Consider the following 16,178-nt stretch of genomic DNA (forward strand, 5'->3'; position numbering starts at 1 on the left):
TTATAATAACCACAAACGCAACAAGTTTTTAAAACCTTTATCATAGTTATAGTTTTCTTCATTTTCCATGAGCCACAGGTTAACACAAATCAAACTATCTATCACTAAGATTAAGAAGATTGTATAGCTATGAATTAAAGTCAGAAACATTTAGAAATCGAAAAAATAAAGGGAAGGGGAAAAATAAGGAACACGCTATTCTTAGATCAGCAACCTGACACAACTTCTCTAAAGGCGGGTAAGGAAAAAAGGAACATACTAGCCAAAGCAGACTTTCGATTATCACTAACAGTCTATAAGAAACGAAACTTTAATTTGATTCGTCCAGATGTTCTTATTCACTAAAGGGAGGGTAAGAATGGTACAAACTATATATGCATATGATTCAGAATTTGACTAAAAGTAGGGAGAAAATGGAACATGCTAATACACCAGTTTTCACCAAAATCTTAACTGTGGAGAGAAACAGGGTAAAGGACAATAGGCAATTTTGCTTTATTCAGAATAGGGAGAGAAGTTTAGGAAAAGTCAATCACCCACGCAGTTTTTATATTTACCTAGGACAGAATGAAGACCAATCTTGGCCACGAATCGGTTGGAAAAGGCGGGAAAGGACCCTCAAGGACTAAGGCTGCCAGTAGGCGAGCGGGTACAGCTCATGGACAGTCAGGACAGGATAACTTCAGGAATTTGGATCAGGACTGGGCTCACCAAAGGGTACGACCAACACCTGCAGCTTCAGATGCAACGCCTGCGCCACCCTCTCTCTGCAAGGAATCTGCCAATAACCCCGATTGGGTTCTCGAATCTCCCAGCAAAGTGCTTCGCCAGCACTTAAGGTTTCTCAAACTCCGACTGAGTTTGGGGAAATTACGGACAGAGTGCTCTGCAGCTCTCTGTATCAATCACCTATAGAGTTCGTTGGGTCAGTGACAGATCAGCTATTCGGACAAGTCAGACAATTTCTCTAGCTAAACCTAGGCAAATTATACTGTTTTCGGGACAATGTACCACCCACAAATGTTGCAAGTGAAAGGTTCCTTAATTTCTGATTGGGCAAGGGAGGAGGTTAGGTCATGGTACCTCCTATAATTTAGACTTTCTCAGACTTAATATTCATTTTCGAACCCACCCCTTACATTCCAGTTCTCATGGCAAGAGAGGTTTTAGCAGACAATGGGGTATACTGTAAAATTCTACAAATGTAGCAAATACAGGTACAAGTCAGCTTCTTCAGCTAGGTCGGAGGGCAGGTTCCCAGGAGCATTTTGGCTTCGGCTGCCAGCTAGCTGGGTTCCACTGCTGCATGACTTTCTTTTTCCCCCATCACATGACTGGTTCTATACGGGCTTCAAGATGGAGTAGCAGCGCCTCCCAGGCCCCCCCAAGGATGGTACATGAAAAGTCAGTGAAAACAATTTAGAAACACAGGAATAAATAAATACACTGTATACCGTGAATGGCTATACTACATCCCTTACTTTATAATAACTATAGCATTAGGAGTTAAGCAGAACAAACGGTTTTGCAAAAGCAGCAGTGCAAGCACGGAGCAAGTGAAAAACAAAGCGGCCATTTTAGCAATACTGCGCATGAGCAACAAGTTCCCTCCAGAACTGCGAGTCTGTCACATCACGTGGGTAGGAGCGACGCATGCGCAGACTAGATTCCCGCAAAGCAGCGACCATATTAGAAGCAAGCGTTATTAGCTGTTAGTAAACACATAGGCAAGCTTCTCTGGGACACCCCCGTGTAGTGTAAAAGTGCGATATTAGTAAGACAAACATATTGAATTAGCTTATTAATGTTATCCGAGGTTCTCGATACAAGCAAGTCGCGTCACATGCGAATACTTGCTCCATCAATCCCCTCTTTGATGATATTTACTATCATCACTATAAATGGAACCAGATGCCAACTTGTCACATAGTTCCCAATTCAATCTCCTCAATCATTCGATTCATCTTTTCTTTCGTTTCTTTATTAGGGTGAGAATTTTTCATCCTTTTACAAATTTGATTATTCAGTTCCTCCAGTTCTAATTCATCCACATTTCTTTTCACTCCTCTCTTATTCACAGTATACTTTTTCTGATGTTTGCGACATTTACAACAAATGAATATGAAAAACACTACTATACTTATACCCATGATAGGCAATATTATTTTACTCAAAAGACATTTCCCTAGGTTAGTTAACCAATGACCTACAGAGGAGAGACCATTAGTTAGTCTCTTCCAGGCACTATCAACTTCCAGTGGTTTGAGCTCTTTTTCCAAATTTGTAATATTCCTCACATACCTTTTGATCTCCACACTTTTGTCAGGTATGTAAGTGCAACAATGTTGCGCTTTCAACATTCTACAGACTCCGCCCTCTTTCGCTAATAAGGTGTCAAGAGCAAGCCTGTTTTGTAAAACCATAGATCTGATCGCAACCATCTCGGTATTGACCATCAGGAAACCTCCAGCAGTGTCAGTAGATAACCGATCCACTACTGTTGACAATTTGCAAATTCTGTGTGTAGTCAGAGTCACTCCCACTGCAGGTATCAATGCACTAAAAATATCTCCTACCATTTCTCCGGCACTTTCTCTTTTTGTGCGTGCTAATTTGTCAGTCTTTTCAATGCTTCCAGTGCTTTTTCCCACATGGTATATCTTTGGAAAGACAATACCAAAGTAACAGCTTCCGTACCAATGGTGCGGTAATTTGAAATAAGCCTTGTTTCTGCATATAAAATAAATTCAAGGAAACACTGGCTCTGACCCGTCTTTGAATCCCCAACCCCCAATTACCTTATCATTATGTTCGCATTCACTGGAATCAATGAATATGTTATTATAGTAACTAGTCATTTCTCTGTAAAGACAAAGTTTCCCCTTCTTTTCGAAATCCAGCAACAAGGCAGCATTTGCTCTACCATTTGAGGTACTCTCTATATTTTCTGCCCACTTAGGAACTTTCTGAGTTTTATCTTTGGCTTTCTTTTGGAAGCTTTCTCTTCTCTCCTCTGCCATATCTAGAAATTCTTTCTCCTTCTCATGTAGAGAACAAGTCTGGTTATTCTTGTGTGAGTTATCTATGTTAATTTTTCCTACAGTTAGAAAATAATCACCCATATATTTAGCTACATCTCTAGTCCTATGTACAGGATTCAGGTTTCTTCGAACAGGAAGTTCAGAAAATGTCACGTCAAGGTTTGAGTAATAATACTGTAATGGTCCTCTTCTGTAAAATAAGCTAGTCAGTATACTACAGGAAATTACATAGGTTAAGGGTAAGTGGTGGTAAGTCACACCTTCAGCTACTGAAGTGGGTAGCTTCATGCAGACTCAACAGTCATCTATCTCCATTGTTTCTACATAATGTACTAATAGGTTTGCAAAAACATTTAAATGAGTCTTGTCCTTAATCTTGTTAAAGTGTAAGTCTTCCTCGTCTGGTGCTTCTAAATCCAGTTTTGTCTGTTTCAGGCTAAGTGGTCTGTCTAGTGCGTCTATGCTTTGTGGTGTATTTCTAGTATGTGATTCTACAGTGTCATCCGGTAGGTTATTATTGGGGTACAGTTTTTGCTCATCATAGAAGGAATTGTTATTGTCAGTCCTATCCATAGTATTAAAATTAGTGCTATATTACATACACATATTTGACAACATGTTTTACAACAATTACGCCTAGGTCTTCCATTTACACTGGAATCAGACATTTTGGTTCAAAAGAAGTTTTCCAACCCCTCTTTGTAACTTTACACAGGTTTTCTTACACCAAGCAACTTCAGGTTGGCTCTTCTTCTTCGGTGCTCTGATTAGCAATCACATCTTTGTCACTTTCGTCACTTATATCAAGATCCTCAAATTCTTCCAATACCAGGAAGGTCCACTCAGGATCCTGATATTTACTGTTTTGTCTCTTTATACGGGCACTTTTTCTCTTAGGCTTGGTTCCAGATTTCTCCTTTTCTCTAGCAGCCTGTTTCCTTTCCTCAAGCTTTTCCTCTACAGTTTTTAGTCTTAGTCTTAGTCTTTTGATGAATCTTGGTTCACTTTTCTTTTTCTTGAATCTTTTAACTGGCGCTGTTACTGGGCTTTCTTCTAGTGATCTTATATTTTCATTCAGTTGTGGAACATCTGCTTCAATGGTTTCTTGTTCCCTATCTGTCTGACTAGTTCCAGGTCTTGGGTCGGTTTCTTCTGCCTGGTCACTAAACTGGCCTGGTTCAGGTGTATGCTGGATTTGGCTTTGTTTTATTTCAGACTCTTTTTCCTGAACACATTTATCTATTTCTATCTGATCCTGTTCAAGCACTTCGAACCCTTGGTTTTCTTCTGCTTGAACCTTTGCTCTATTTTCTAACTGTCCCTTTTCAATCTCAGGAGTTCTGGGAGGTGTGTCGATAACCTGTTCTGTCCCTATCTGACCTTCCTCATTGTCAGATTTGACATGGATTTCGATGATCTGATTATCTCCTTCTATTCCTGTCTCATCCTCACTATCCCACTCCCTATCTAAGTAGGTTTGTCTTCTGGTTCTTATGGGATCGAATGTCAGGTCGATTACTGGGACCCATTCATCTTGACTGGTGCTTGGTTGTTTGTCATCAGCTACTTCAGGACCAACTTCAGGAGACCCCTCAGCTGCACAACCTTCAGCCTCAGTTTCTTCGTCTTCAGTCACTCTTTTCGTATGACTGGCATGGAACCACTGCGGCACACCTGCACACTTCACCGCTGTTGTGGTAACAAGAATCACTTGTCTCGGTTTTCCCCACTTCGGTGCAAGGCAACTCGACCGGGTATGTTTCTTTAGCACAACCCAATCCCCTGGGTTCAGATTATGGGCTGGAGTTGTTGGCCTGGCGACGGCGTCTTCCCCAATCTGGTGAGAGATAGAACGCACTTGGTCACCCAGTTGATTGCAGTACTCTAGCACCAAATCATCAGAAATGCTTAGCAGTTTGTGTCCTGGTACCCATGCTTGTCGCATTACTCTTCCCATCAGTACCTCATGAGGGCTCAGGCCTGTATTGCGGTCTGGAATACTTCTGATTCCCATCAGGACAAGGGGCAAGGCGTCTATCCAGTTCATTCCAGTAGACTCACACATTTTTCCTAATCTTGATTTGATAGTGCCATTCCGTTGTTCTACCACTCCAGAAGCCTCTGGGCGATATGCACAGTGCTATTTTTGGGTAATTTTGAATGCTTCACAGAGTTGGCCTGTTACCTCATTGTTAAAATGCCCACCTCTGTCTGATTCAATTGTAACTGGAAAACCGAACCTTGGTATCAATTCCCTTAGTAACAACTTGGCTACAGTAATGCCATCATTTCTCTTGGCAGGATAATCTTCTACCCATTTTGAAAATAAGCAGACAATGACAAGGACGTACTTCATTCCTTTACAGAGGGGTAACTGTATAAAGTAAATTTCTAATCTGACAAAGGGACCTTCTGCTTTTCCGATTGTACCTGGCGAAACTACTGTTTTCTTTCCCGGATTAAATTGCTGACAAGTTAAGCACCTCTGGCAGAGTGACTCTGCAATGTTCCTGAATTTCGAATCTTACCATGTCTGTTTAAAGACACGAACCATAGCATCCCTGCCTAGATGTGCATCCCCATGTATTAGCCGGGCCATAGGAGCAAGCAAGCTGTCAGGCAATATAGGCATACCATCAGTGTAAACCATAACACCATCCTCACTCCTTTCCTGACAACCAGACTTTCTCCACCTTCTCTTTTCCTTTGGTCCTGCTGCGTTTTGCAAATCTTTCAGTTCTTCCCATGATTGCACATCCTCAAACACCATAAGTTGGCAGCTGTTTCCATACCTCCCCAACTTGATGTTGACTGACATTTGATACCGTGCACAATATTGGGCTAATTGGTCAGCATATCGATTACCTGTTGTCACATCGTCAGTGCCAGATTTGTGAGCAGCACACTTGACCACTGGCAATTCTTTTTTTAACTGGATTGCCTCCAGTAGCTCCTGTACAACCTTTCCATTTCTGATAGGAGTACCTGAAGAAGTCAGGAACTCTCTTTGCAGCCACAATTGGCCGAAGTCATGCACAACCCCATAGCCGTACTGGCTATCCGTATATATGGTTGTCCTCTTATTTTTCCCAACTTTACAGGCTCTTGTCAAGGCAATAATTCGGCTACTCGTGCAGACTTGACTCCAAATAAATAGGATGCTTCTACTGCACGTTCTAATGTGCACACTGCGTAAGCAGCACTTAGGCCTCCATCCTCATGTCTTAGACACAAGCCATCTACAAACAGTTCGTAATCTTCAATAGGCAAAGGCATTTCTTTAATGTCTGGGCGTGGTTTTGTACTGAACTCGGTCAGGTCAATGCAATCATGCTCGACCTCTCCCTTCACTTCTGCAATGAGGGAATCTGGTAATAGGGTAGCTGGATTCAATATGTTACATGGAGTAATGGTTACATTTGCTGCGCCCACCAGAATCCTTTCATACTTAGTCAGCCGACTAGGAGTGAGATACTGGGTCTTAGTTCGGGTCAGTAAGATTACAACTGCATGTGGAACATACACAGTTACCGGATGTCCCATAATGATGGATTCATTCTGCTCAAGACTCATGCAAGTTGCAGCTACTGCTTTCAGACATCCAGGTAATCCAGCAGCCACTGGATCTAAAGTAGCAGAAAATATGCCACAGGACGTCTAGTCAAACCATGCGTATGGGTCACAACTGATAATGCACAATTGGTGCGTGTGTCACAAAACAGTGCAAACTCTTTTGAGTAATCAGGCATTCCCAATGCAGGAGCAGCACACAGACAGTCTCGTAGTTTGGTAAAAGCTGACATACTTTCTTCGTCCCACTCCACTGGGTCCTTTGCTCCTTTCTTTGTCATTTTTATTAATGGCTGTGCTAGAACTGCAAATCCCACAATCCACTATCCTACAACCCCAAGGAACATTCTGATCTCTTTCTGAGTATGGGGTAGATGCATGTTTTTAATTATCCTGATTCTTTCTGTGGTTACTTTCCTGATACCTTTCTCTATCTGGTGCCCCAGATATTTCACTGAAGAGGTACAGAACTGTAATTTGTCTGGTGATACTTTATGCCCTCCTTCCCCTAAATGGTTCAGTAAGGCAATGGTGTCAACAACACAGTCTTTCCGACTTTTAGACGCCACCAAGAGGTCGTCTATGTATTGCACCAGAACTGATTCTCTAGGTAGGACCAAAGATTCGAGGCATTTTTTCAGAATCTGATTAAAGATTGAAGGACTCTCTGTGTACCCCTGAGGGACACGATTCCAGACGTAGATATGACTGTGGAATTCAAATGAGGAAAGGAATTTGCTGTCTGGATGCAATGGGATTGAAAAGAATGCGTGACATAGGTCAATGACGGTGAACCAGTCAGCATTCCATGGAATTTGGTACAAGATCACGGCAGGATTTGGTACAATAGGACAGCAAGGAACGACATTTTTATTTACCTTGCGCAGTCCTGCACTACTCTGTACTTTCCACTCGGTTTCTTGATTCCAATTATGGGCGAATTACAAGGACTGCTCATTACCTCCTGTATAATGTTTGCTGCCAATAACCTTTTTATTTCGATGGCAACCCCTGCTTTTACTTCTGCACTAATTTTGTACTGTTTGGTATTCGGGTGGACTGCATCTTCTCTTATGGCTATTTTAATTGGGTCAACTTTTGCCATTAATCCTACATCTTTTCCAGTAAAATCCCACACCTCGGGTTTAACTGTCTGTTGGAGTTCTTCAGGTAAGTCTTGCATTGTCAGTCTTTTAATTTCTGAGTCAGGCCTTATTAACATTAATTTGTAAATTCCATCTTCATCTGGGGTCTGAATTTCAACGCCTTTTGGTGTGCAAAAGATGGTACGATTCATTTTGCACAACAAATCACGTCCTAATAGGTTTACAGGAATGGAGTCACAGACTACAAATCTGTGCATCTCTTTGAAGTTCCCTATTGTGATCTCCATGGGCTCGGTTACTGGGGTACTAATTAACTGATTAGAAACACCCACTACTTGGATTGCTTCTCCCGAGAGGGGTAGGTTTGGAACATCTGCTGTTCTCACAGTAGAACGGGTAGCACCAGTGTCCAACAGAAAGGTGACGTCATTTCCTTCAACCTTTCCTTCTATGTATGGCCCTGACTGCTCTACCGGCAAGGAGGCGCCAAGCACGCACTCCTCGTCCTCCCCCCTCAGGCACCGTTAGTAAGGTTCATCACAGAGGAATGTATCATTCAACAAGAATTGCGAAGTTGCTGCATTTCTATCCTACCTTCCTTCCCAAACCTCTGCTTCCTCACTCTGTTGTGCTCTATTCCTATAGTTTGGCCTAGGTGCACGAGGCAACTGTTGCTGCTTTACCTGTTGCTGTGTCTTTCGTGGCCCCTCTTTCTGCACCTGTGGATTCAAATCATTATTGGGTACGTTACCATTCTGTTTCGCTGGACACTCGTCTCTCCAGTGCCCTATCTGTCTGCACCCGTGACAGGGGAACTTCCTTTTGGCCTCCTCTTGACTCATTTTGACTCTGGGCTTCCCTCCACCCCAGTGCCTTGATTCTGGGTATTATTATTCATTTTACTTAACTGCTTTTCTTGTTGCTCTGCTAATTTTACTTGTGCCCACATAACCTTTTCCTTTAATTCTTTTCCTTTATTTCCCAGCTCATCTTCGCAATACTTGGCGTATTTCAGGACCTCATCTATAGGTTTGGCTTGCCAACAGATTTTATTGTCTTTAATCCACTGTGAAATTTCAGATCTTAACCCTAACACGAATTGATAAATGAAATGGGTCATGTCCTTCATCTCAATGTTATCTAGTCCACTGTACGTTTTGAACACCTGTAACAGTCGTTCATAGTATGAATGTACAGTTTCATCACGATTTTGGGTAGTTCTATCTATACGGGTCCAATCAGTTTCTTTAGCAGGCACTTTTCCTTTTAAATACAGTATTACTTGGTCATACGTTCTCATCACCTCCGCTGAGGGGGCTCCTGTCCTTGGGTCTCTGGCATACTCCTCACTGGGCCAATCAACAGCAATTTTGCATTTTGTCCATAAATCTACGGGAACTACAATGTCAAAGAACCCATCTAGATCTTTCAGGAGACATTTTTGCACCTTAATAAACCTCTCAACCTGTTGGTACCATTCTACAGGTTTTCTCGCAATTTTGGGAAATCATTTGTGAATGACACAATATCCTGTCGGGACCATGGAACATGTACATATTTCCCACTTGGCACTTCTCTCATGGAATACAATGTTTCAGCCCTGTCAGTTTCTTTTAGGACATATTCAGAGGACATGTGTCTGGACCTACTGTCTTCCTTTTTCTTCGCCCACCTCGTTTTCCATTTTTCTAGGTCCCCCCATTTCTGTAACAGATTCAGCAATTCTCTTATCTGCACCTTTTTCCCTGACACGTTCATATTTTCTAAATCTTTGTTGGAAAATTCTGCTCTGTATGGTTTTTGTAATACCTTGGATCTGCTGACATCTATTCCCATTTTAGCTGCGGTGTCCATTAGTTTCTCATGGAACACTCTGGTATTTCTGGAAATACTTTTACAGATGATCAGTAGCTCCTCCTCACTAAGGGTGTTCAGCCTGTCTAATTCCACATTTCCAGCCATCAGTTCATCCAATTCTATTCTTAATTTGTAAATATCTAATGGTTTTGGCTGAGGATTTACTTTTTCTAATTCTCAAGTCCATCGATCTATTTCTTCCGGAGTCACTACCGTGGCACTTCGAGTACCTGCAGATGACTCTATCAGTACTTCTCTTGCACTAGTCTGAGTGTTCTTTCTTGGTGCTCTGCCTTCCGGTTCCCTTATGGGTAAATCCATCAGGGAAATTACAGACTCACATTCACTTGTCTGGTCGTTAACTATTAAGGGCTCTTTTCTTGGTTGCACTACAGCTGGAGTAATAACTGGAGCCTTTGGACTAACCTGTCTATCCCCATAAAGAGGAACAACTGGGCCAATAGTTACTGGAATTGTCAGGGCTTCAGGACTTGAATTTAACTGGGATATTTTCTGGATGAGTTAATTTCTCTGTTTAGCTAAGGCTTCTCTTTCTCGATCCTTTAAAACCTTTTCCATGGAGGTTTCATGTACTACTTGTGGAATTAAAGGTGGATAAAGATTCGGGGCAGTTGGAATGGTCATACTTGGTCCCACACCACAGGACGGTCTATAACATGGAACAGTTGTATTGGGCATGCTAAATCCCTCATTACCACTAGGCCTATAACCTGGACCTGCTGTATCAGTTGCACTGGCCCTTCTATTACTGGGAGGCCTAAAGAATGGATTTTTTTAACTCAAGAACCTAGACTCCTCATCATATGGAGGTGGATTTTTCATTAATAAATCCTCCAAATATTCATCTTCCGAATCACCCGCTGTCATTAAGTGTCGGGTTTTCTCTGTCCTTTTCCCTCCTATGGGTTCGTCTACAGCCCGTACTGGAAATAGTCCTTCTACCATCATATTCTATCTCCACTGTTTCAATTTTTTCTCTCGGGTCTCCCTCTGATTCTTTGGATAGAATTTCGCTAACCCTTTGTCCATTCTGGGTCTGTCTCTCTCAAAGGCCTCAATCTCCCATTCCTCTAGGGCCTCATATTGTTTCAGTCTTGGTCTGGGGTGTAAGTCATTCATTTGGGTCCTCAAATTAAACAAAATTCTACCATTAATGGTACCATCTAAAGGAAAATCAAAAAATCCGTCATCTTTAGTATATTCCCCCCAATTTTCCAACCATACACAGGTATGATACCCTTTGTCAAACATCATAAACGATGCGGGAGTATTAGGTGGTGGAATGATTACACCTTCTCTAGTTTGTATGGGCTTGTCTTTCTTGAAGTAATTTTTGACTCTGTCTGCGAAAGTCATTTTTCTCTTGCTTCCGTACATTCCGTCTATTCTACGACCTTTCCACTGATCTTTCGCAAACCCTAATTACCTAGCATCAGAACGAGTCTCGGGATTAGGCGAATACCACATATACCTCGTAAAACCTAACTCTGGCTTGAATTACGTACTTTTGTTTACAAATTTTCTTCCAATGCTAGCGCGTCTTGTAAATTTCACCAACCAATCAACACTGTGATTGCAAACAATTTCAACCAATGGGTGCGCAGCCTTTTCGCGAGACGCGGTCTCACGTTCCGGCACTCACCCCTCCTTTACAATTCCAGCTCCGTTACACACCCGCTGTTTCGACCAATACCAGCACGACACAGAGTGACGTCAGCGCAGCTCCGCGACTGACTCCCTCCTTCACAAGGTAACGGACACTTGATTTCTTTCTTAAAGTGCAAGTGCTTTATTTAGTTTACAACGTATAACATTCGCCACTGTACTCGAGTGTCTTAGAAAGAAAGATTTGTTTCACTGCAAGTAAACTTCTTCTGTTTACTTTTCATACACTACGGATAGACCCTCCTGCCTACCCTTCACACAAGCATTAGAGAACCTGCTACTTCTCTGACTCATCCACTCTTTCCGGGATATATACTAAGTCCTATGTTTCACTAGCGAACTCCTTTGCTATCACTCAAGCTCCGACGAACCTACTACTCCTTCCTCGTGTGACCCTTACTAGGTAATATCACAACTGAAGTTTCAATAGCGAACTCGTTGCTATCATTTATTCAACTATTCATGCAGAAACCCTAATTAGCGCTTCCAGTTCTGCCTAACCATGCACTAATTTTTCTGGAGCCACTGACCTCACTGCAAAGTGGATTCTCCTCACCACCCGCTATTCTGCCCCCGGGGATTTCAGACAACATATAACAATCACTAACAAGTGGTTAATACATTTATAATTCCTTTAGCAGCATTTAATCACAAGCTAAAAAAAAATTTGATAGCATTTCAAAACAATATTTTTACATTTGATCGATCAACTTTTCAAAGAAAATATTTTTAGCAGCACATTTAATTTTTCACGGTTTATCCACAAATAACCTATCCACCTATCTTAACTAGTCCTAACCATCCTCTGGCTACCAGAAAATTACTGATAGAGCACGCAGGTCACCCGACCAAACACAAAGCACACTCGGGCCCATAAAATACCTTTTCATATATACTTTATTTTAATCAGGTAACCTACACGCTGTTATCAGCAATTCAGTTTTTCTTCTTTCTATTACCATGTACCAGACTTACCAATCCTTGTAACAGGTACCTAAACTTACAATGGATCAGGAGCAAGTTCAGATGTAGGCGGAAAATGCAAAATTATCATGCAATATGTGAAATAACGGTTGTACTTTATAATAACCACAAACGCAAGAAGTTTTCAAAACCTTTATCTAGTTATCGTTTTCTTCATTTTCCATGAGACACAGGTTAACACAAATCAAACTATCTATCACTAAGATTAAGAAGATTGTATAGCTATGAATTAAAGTCAGAAACATTTAGAAATCGAAAAAATAAAGGGAAGGGGAAAAATAAGGAACACGCTATTCTTAGATCAGCAACCTGACACAACTTCTCTAAAGGCTGGTAAGGAAAAAAGGAACATACTAGCCAAAGCAGACTTTCGATTACTAACAGTCTATAAGAAACAAAACTTTAATTTGATTCGTCCAGATGTTCTTATTCACTAAAGGGAGGGTAAAAATGGAACAAACTATATATGCCTATGATTCAGAATTTGACTAAAGGTAGGGAGAAAATGGAACATGCTAATACACCAGTTTTCACCAAAATCTTAACTGTGGAGAGAAACAGGGTAAAGGACAATAGGCAATTTTGCTTTATTCAGAATAGGGAGAGAAGTTTAGGAAAAGTCAATCACCCACACAGTTTTTATATTTACCTAGGACAGAATGAAGACCAACCCTGGCCACGGGTCGGTTGGAAAAGGCGGGAAAGGACCCTCAAGGACTTAGGCTGCCAGTATGCCAGCGGGTACAGCTCATGGACAGTCAGGACAGGATAACTTCAGGAATTTGGATCAGGACTGGGCTCACCAAAGGGTACGACCAACACCTGCAGCTTTGGATGCAACGCTTGCGCCACCCCCTCTCTGCAAGGAATCTGCCAATAACCCCAATTGGGTTCTCAAATCTCCCAGCAAAGTGCTTCACCAGCACTTAAGGTTTCTCAAACTCCGACTGAGTCTGGGGAAATTACGGACAGAGTGCTCCGCAGCTCTTTGTATCAATCACCTATAGAGTTTGTTGGGTCAGTGACAGGTCAGCTATTTGGACAAGTCGGACAATTTCTCTAGCTAAACCTAGGCAAATTATACTGTTTTCGGGACAATGTACCACCCACAAATGTTGCAAGTGAAAGGTTCCTTAATTTCTGATTGGGCAAGGGAGGAGGTTAGGTCATGGTACCTCCTATAATATAAACTTTCTCACACTTAGGGGCCGATCAGGATCGCGGACGGACTTGCGTCCGTCCGCGACCCCAGAGCAGGAGGGAACCTCCGCATGGCATGCGGAGTTCCCTCCTGTGCAATTAGGATGTGACCGCCACCCTGGCGGTCACATCCTCTATTTTTAACATTGCGGCGGGTGCAGCTTCAAGCTGCACCCACGGCAATGTTAAAAAAGCACGCATTGCTTTTGCATGCAGAAAGAGGCAGGCACCGTGCGGTGCCTGCCGCTTTCTGCATGCAAATGCAGGGGGGTACCATAGGTACCCCCCATGTGCACCCCCCACCCCCCCTTCACCTAGGGGGCCCGCAACGGGCCCCCGCAGTGAAGTTCCGTATGCTTTTCCACGGCGGGAAACGCGCCGCGGAAAAGCATAATTCACTGCCCATCCTAATATGGTGGACGGTGTCTGAGAGACACCTTCACCATATTAGAGCTTTTCCGCCGCGGTTGTAAGCCAACCGCGGCGGAAAAGCTGCGGACGGAAACCAGGACCCACCAGCCATCCTAATGTGGCGGTGGGTCCTTGGTCAGTCCGCTGCGGTTTTTCCGCATCCTCGGGGCCGGCGGTGGCTTCCGCCGGTCCCGAGGATGCGGAAAAACCGCAATCCTGATCGGCCCCTTAATATTCATTTTCGAACCCACCCCTTACATTCCAGTTCTCATGGCAAGCGAGGTTTTAGCAGACAATGGGGTATACTGTAAAATTATACAAATGTAGCAAATACAGGTACAAGTCAGCTTCTTCAGCTAGGTCGGAGGGCAGGTTCCCAGGAGCATCTTGGCTTCGGCTGCCAGCTGGCTGGGTTCCACTGCTGCATGACTTTCTTTTTCCCCCATCACATGACTGGTTCTATACGGGCTTCAAGATGGAGTAGCAGCGCCTCTCAGGCCCCCCCGAGGATGGTACATGAAAAGTAAGCAAAAACAATTTAGATACACAGGAATAAATTAATACACTGTATACCGTGAATGGCTATACTACATCCCTTACTTTATAATAACTATAGCATTAGGAGTTAAGCAGAACAAACGGTTTTGCAAAAGCAGCAGTGCAAGCACGGAGCATGTGAAAAACAAAGCGGCCATTTTAGCAATACTGCGCATGAGCAACAAGTTCCCTCCAGAACTGTGAGTGCGTCACATCACGTGGGTATGACCGACGCAAGCGCAGACTAGATTCCCGCAAAGCAGCGACCATATTAGAAGCAAGCGTTATTACCTGTTAGTAAACACATAGGCAAGCTTCTCTGGGACACCCCTGTGTAGTGTAAAAGTGCGATATTAGTAAGACAAACATATTGAATTAGCTTATTAATGTTATCCGAGGTTCTCGATACAAGCAAGTCGCGTCACATGCGAATACTTGCTCCATCAGAGGCTCTCTCTACAGCGCTACAGGGTGAAGCATTGGTGTTTCCCGGGGGCTGCTTTCATCAGGTTACCTTCTCTACAAGACTACTTATCCCTGTATGAAGCAGTGAGAAGTGGTGTGATGCTCAGATTACTTACTGGTAATCTTCATTACTCTAATTCCATCTTCCTCGTCACAGTACTTACAAACGCAAAGTTAAACCTAGCGCAACTAAAGTAGGCACAACTTTGCCCAGCTCCTATCTTTTCTTGAAGCTCCTCCTTAATAACTCTCCTCCACAGGAGCATTTCTTGGACAATATAAAAGCCCAAGAACCAATCTCATGATAAGAAGGCCCCAATCCAAACGGGAAAAGGAGAGGGTTGTAAATAAGGGGATGAGGGAGATAGAATCAGAGTAATGAAGATTACTATTAAGTAATCTGAACATTGCCTCTTCATCTTCTTCCTCGTCACATGCCTTACAAACATGAGGCTATGCCAAAGCTCAGGGCTACCTATCATATCCTGGGAGTTGAAGAGAACAAAACTGAACACACTAATAGTGTATACATTGTTATTCTTTATTGAACAGCACGCCCTTGTGTGAAACAAGGAAAGCTAAAATGGAAAATACAAATTAGTGCTTGTAAAAAAAAAATTAACCCAATTACTAAGAAACCTGGAAAACCGTCTTAGCAAAGATCCCAAAACCAAAATCGAACCCAAGTCCCAGAGCCACGTTGGGCCTGTAATGGGAAATGAACATGGGAGGGGAGGCCCATGTTGCCTCAGCAGATATACTCACTAAAGTGACCACTGACCATTCAGCCCAAGAGGCAGCAATGCCTCTAGTGGATTGTGCCAACACTTTATCAAGAAAGTCCTTGTCCGCAGACTTGTTCCCAAAGAAATCACTGAGTTGTTCTGTCGAGCCAAGGTAGACTTAGATGACTCACAATCTTTGTTAGCATTGCCAAAATTGATAAATAAGTAATCAGACTTGCTAAATCTGAAAAGCAACAGAGAACAATCTCATGAGTCCTATGAAAAAGGGTTATTCACTTTAGGAAGGAAATGGGGGCCCAGGGACAACACCACTCTTTCCTCAAACATCTTTAAATTGGGATAACAGCATTGAATAGAGTCCAATTTCCCTAGAGGCCCTTCAGAAGTAATAGCTGTTAAGAAAACACCTTAAAGGTCAAGAATTTGTCAAAGGCAGCCTCTAATGGCTGAAAGGAAGGGCCCTGCAGAAAAATAGTATGAATGGAAGGTCCCAAGGTAGAAAGGAAAAGCATTCTGGAGTCTAGGTGTCAATAAGAGAAATCCCTTGAAAAGACTAAATCCTACACTTTAGTAAG

This window comes from Lissotriton vulgaris, chromosome 6 (assembly GCF_964263255.1).
Source record: "Lissotriton vulgaris chromosome 6, aLisVul1.2, whole genome shotgun sequence".
In the NCBI taxonomy this organism is placed as follows: domain Eukaryota; kingdom Metazoa; phylum Chordata; class Amphibia; order Caudata; family Salamandridae; genus Lissotriton; species Lissotriton vulgaris.